Source organism: Cinclus cinclus, chromosome 12, assembly GCF_963662255.1.
Source record: "Cinclus cinclus chromosome 12, bCinCin1.1, whole genome shotgun sequence".
NCBI lineage: Eukaryota > Metazoa > Chordata > Aves > Passeriformes > Cinclidae > Cinclus > Cinclus cinclus.
Genome location: NC_085057.1, coordinates 14,147,166 through 14,152,468, shown reverse-complemented (window position 1 = coordinate 14,152,468; position 5,303 = coordinate 14,147,166).

Genomic DNA, 5,303 nt, shown 5'->3' with positions numbered 1-5,303 from the left:
CTGTAAGGAAAATACTTGATTTACTGAGCATTTAAAGGCGGGATGAAATCACACATGAAAACTTAGCTGTAAACCCTGATGCGTTCCTTCTGCTAACAAGCCAGCCAAGGATTAAGTGAAGTATTGCATGTACTGAATATTTGTGCCTCACACTTAAGGCTAAGGGGTTTTCTGCTGGTTGTTGAAACAAAACTGAAAAGGGGAGCATGAGCACTTCACAGAAAAAAAACAGTTTTGAACACTGTAAAATGTTGGAGAAATTTAATTATTTCAGGATCAAGTTGCACCATTATGTTCTCTTCTGTTTACCCTTTAAAAGTGAAAGGGGGTTTTATTTCACTTTTATTTCTAGCAAAATTTACTAGAGCTCTTCCAAATATTTCTAAATTCAGAAAAGAGGAAGAAAAAAATTATCTCAAAGTGCACAGAAAGATTTAATATTAAAAGCCTTACTATGGAATTGAAATATTCTATTCCCTTTCTATTCTATATTCTACTGCTTCACAAAGCATTAATATTTGTCTAATAGAATTACTGTTGGATTTGACTAAACATCTCTGAATTTCCTCTGTTCCGCCCCATTTACAAACTCAAAGTTCTGGAATAATTTTGGGTTTGAGCATAAACTGAACTCCACTGGTCTTGCATGCTGCCTGTTAGTCAAACTACATTTTTCTGATAGGGTTTTTAATTCAATTTCATTTCTCTGAACATACCACAAAGTAAACTTATTACCATTGCATTTTCTTGCCACAGCAGCTACTGCTCACTTAAAGTCAGCAAAATGCCATGTACAATCTTAAAACAAAGTTGTTGTGTTGGTGTGAAATAACTCTGCTTTCAACTGAGACACAAACTGAAAGAATTGTGTAGAAAAATTAATGACTTGCAACAAGATGACAGAGAAACATAAGAAAGGTTTTCAGAATTGCAGGAGGAGCTGCTTGTGCCCTATTTGTGGAAGACAGGAAGGTGGGTCACACTAGGATTAAGGGATGAGCTTGTGCAAGTCACTGCAGTCTGGAGCTGTTGTGCCCAAGAACCAGCCAGGGTCTCTGAGAGGTGCAGCCTCCTGGACACATATTCCTAGGTAAAGATATTCCTAGTATATATTCACATATATATTCACATATTCATATATTCACATATTCCTAGTACAAGATAAACTTTCAGTTCAGGCAGTAAATCACCTTCACATGAGGAAACCAGGAGGAACCCACATTTAGAGAGGGAACACAGACCATAGAGTGTTCTGATAAGTTTGCTGTTGAATTTTAAAGAGTGCTTACTGCACCCATGGATTCAGAGGATAAGCTTGAAGATCCATAGTTCTTAGAAGACCAATGTTCCCCTGAGCCTCAAGGCCTTCCAAGCAGGGATTCTCTCAGCAAGAATAGAGAGCTGCTTTCTCCTGCTACAGGGAAGCCTGACCAATGCCACCTTAGAGGTGCCTGTGCCCCAACAAACCCATGCCTCTGTCAGACACTTCAGCTTCACTGATCTGGGGCTTGTAGGCATCCTTTCTCCAAACACAGCTAGAGGCCAGTAACTTTCTGGATCTTCTGCTCACCCTCTGCATAGCAAAGGCTTTGCATTTCCCCATCTGTGTGAACAGGCAGTTCTCTCTTCTGTGAAAACCCTATCCAGAGCACAGGAATTCTTCCTTTCATCGGGGCTGTCACACAGCAACACATCAAAGCACTCATGGGTCCAGCTGCAAACTACCACCCATGGACAAACACAAGTGGGTTAATTGCTACAGCAAGAGGGAAGGAGGAGGCTAAAGACTGCATTTTAAGGTGGCCACTTCCTTTAGGACTTCAGACAGGCGACTTGCCCTTCAGGATTCTTGATCTGTGAGGCAGATCAAAAACTGAATTCATCAAGGCCTGCACTTGGCCTAAATGTAGTGTAGACTAGGCAGAGAAGACTGATGTCCTACATGGAAGAAATAGATCTCCTTTTGGTTTGGATGCTGCTGGTTTTACTTTTTTTTTTATGTACTGGCACCATTGGGAAAGTTCCTATTTGCTTAATTAGGCCACATATGAGGAAACAGGAAAGACACTTGGCATGTTTGGCTTGACCTGCTAATTTTCATTATGATCCTGAGCTGCCTGGGTTCAGATAAAAGTTCTGACATTAGGAGCTAGATATCCAAATCAGCTTGGAAGGGTAGGTTGGGGATTTTTGGGTTCTTTTGTTGCCTTTTTTTTACAGCACAAACTCACATTTTTATTGCAGTAGACAGATTATTTACACTGCTCAGCTTATAGTTTAGAACAAAGACAACATTGACATACCATCATGTTTGGTTGGCAAACACTTCTAGATACTATTTCCAGTTTCTGACAAGACTATTAAAAGCAAATGATAATGCAATGAATTAATGGGTAAGTTATAGAAGGACTCTTAGTAAATCATGTCGATGATGTGGTGTTTGAACAAAGCTCTCAGTTTCCTGGCACAGAAACTACATTTACTCTTCAGTCAAGTGTATAGCTTGACCAAAAATACAACCCATAGTATATTCCCAAAGGGGGGGGGAAAAAAAAAAAAAAAAAACAAACCAAACTTACCAGCTACTGCTTCCTATTATTTCTTCTCAGTCTTTGTTTTGTTTTTGTTTTTTTTTTTCCTGATAGCTGTAAACACACTTGAAGGACTGACTTAAGCAGAACTGATTGCAAAATGTATCTCTGCAATAAAATTATGTGCAAAATACATTCAGGGGTGTTTTAGCTGTTTATTATTTAGCATTCAGTTAATAAACCACTTTTTTCCTCCGTTTCAGCCCTTATCTTGGCAAAAAATAAATTGAAGGGAACAGGAGAGAGGAAGGGGCTTATGTTTATGACCAAACTAATAGTTTCAGAATACATTGCTTTAACTCATAAACAAAGTCCCCACATGTCATATGAGAAGAGCTGCACTTCTGCAGCACCTTCTCACCCCTGGCCCAGAAAACAAACTGGGGTCATCATGAAAATCAGGATGAGGATTATTTTGAACATTAACACACACAAAATAAGAGAAGGTGGCAAGTTCACACTGCAGACACCTTCAGAAGGTGTGGTTTACAGAGAGATAGACTGAGGATACTCGTTGCTGGCAATAGAGCTTGTTGGCTACCTTGATTAACATCAGTTTTGAATCCATTAAAAGCTATATATTCTACAAATTGGGAAAAGTCAGCTCCTGAAGTACTTTCATTAGCATCATGCCCAAAGAGTGCTCACCTGAGAGAGCAGGACCTGGGGCCACAGACCCATCCAAACTCAATGAGTGCTCTCCCTTGGGCTAGGAGCTACTGCTAGGAAAAGGAAGCACACACACTGTGATCAAAAGACCTGACAGTGTTTTGCAAACAAAGGCCAAATTTCCCAATGGATCATGGAAAAAAAAAGTAGGCCACAAGGATCTCCATCAAACAGTAACAAAAAAAAAAAAAAAAGCTACGAAAAGAACCTACAGCCTATAGATAACTGATTTCTGTTTCAAGCCCCACCAACCCAGCGTCCAAACTACAGGTAATTTCCCTATGGACTTCAGGCAAATTAATTTCTGTCTCAGCATCAGAGGTGGAGGTGTACTGGTCAGCCACAGCATAAACTATCATGGGCCTCTGACTGTGTACACTGTCAGTCATCTGTCAAGAACTGGTACCAAGCTGTAAAAACAACTTACCAGATAGAATCAAATGTCTGCTCGGTAAGAAAAAGTCACCTTCCTTGCAATGCTTTACAGAACAAGGCAGTCCCAAGGACCTGCTTACTGAGCAGCACCTTTCCTCTACAGGCACCAGAGTAGTCCATAAAAAGGTCAGGGTAAAGTTAGCTGGCAATGCAAATGCTGTCAAATGAGGTAATGAGGATGGGGAGAAATACTGAAGATCATGCATCAGAAACAGCACACCACTATTTCTCTTACAGTGCCCAGCTAAAACAGGCCATCCCCAAGTGCCAGCTAAAGACTTCTGTGCCTGTTCACAAGGAAACCCTGAGTGACAGCAGAGGCAGTTTGTCATCAACCTTCTCCATGCACCCACTCCCTTTGCAGTGATGCCCCCCGGTTCCCTGAAGCCAGTTCCAAGTGTTGAACCAGCTCAGGTGGGCAAGGAAGTAAACAATGATTAAGTAGTATCCTTCCTCCAGTGCATCAACCACAGGGCTCTGCATCCTGGGATGTGAGCAATCCTTGCCTTAAGCTCACCACACACATGCTCAGGAGTTGCTGTCAGTGAGTCCAACCCTTCCAGCTCCTGCCTTGTGCTGCCTGTGGGCCCTTCAGCTTCCTCCAGCCCCAACAGCACAGCTTAGTGCCTGCTAGGAGCAGAGCTCAGCAGCTTCACAGAAATAAACAGGCCCATGGACAAAACTCCCTGATGTTACCCAGACAGTGGCACTAGGTGCCACATCCAGCCTTTCCTTAAACACTTCCAGGGACAGTGACTGCACATCTCCTGGGCAGCCCATTCCAATGTCTTATCACCTTTGCATGAAGGAATTCTTCCTGATGTCCAACAAAGTGCAGTTTAAGGCTACATCCTCTCACCCCATCACTAGTTATCAAGCAGAAGAGGCCCATTCCCACCTAACTACAGCTTTCTGTCAGGAGCTGTAGAGAGTGGCAAAGTCATCTCTGAGCCTCCCTTTCTCCAGGCTGAAGAACCCCCACTGCTCCTCACAGGACTCGTGCTCCAGACCCCTCACGTGCTTCACCGCCCTTCTCTGGATGTGCTGCAGCACCTCAGTGTGTCTCCTGAACTGAGGGACCCAGAACCACGCACAGGACCCGAGGTGTGACTCCACAGGAAGAAAGGGGGGAGAAAAGAACCACCCATAGGCAAACTGGGCACTGCGATTCAAGCCCCCAGCAGAACTGCCTTTCCTCCAGTAGGTGCGGAGGGATCGTGCCCGCATCGATAGCTCCTCACGGGGTAGGGAGACTCGACAGCTTCCCCAGACAGGGAAACAAACAACAGCAAGGAAGGAAAGAGAAAATAAGAGGAGAAGGAAAGAAGGAAGAAGAGAGAATAAGAAAGAACAAACAATATTAAAAAAACCCCAAACAAACAAAAAAAAAAAAAAAACCCAAAAAAAAAAGAAAAACCAAAAAAAAACCCAACTCCAAAACCCGCCCCACACCCCAGTGCCACCACTCCCCAAGCCACACGGCGTAAATAGCACCGGCGTTTTTATAGCGGCCCTTCCCAGCAGCCCCAGCGCGCGGCTGCGCCGATTGGCCGCGGGTCGGGCGTGCGCGCGCGGCCGGGCGGGGCGGTTCGGGAGCGCGCCGCGCGC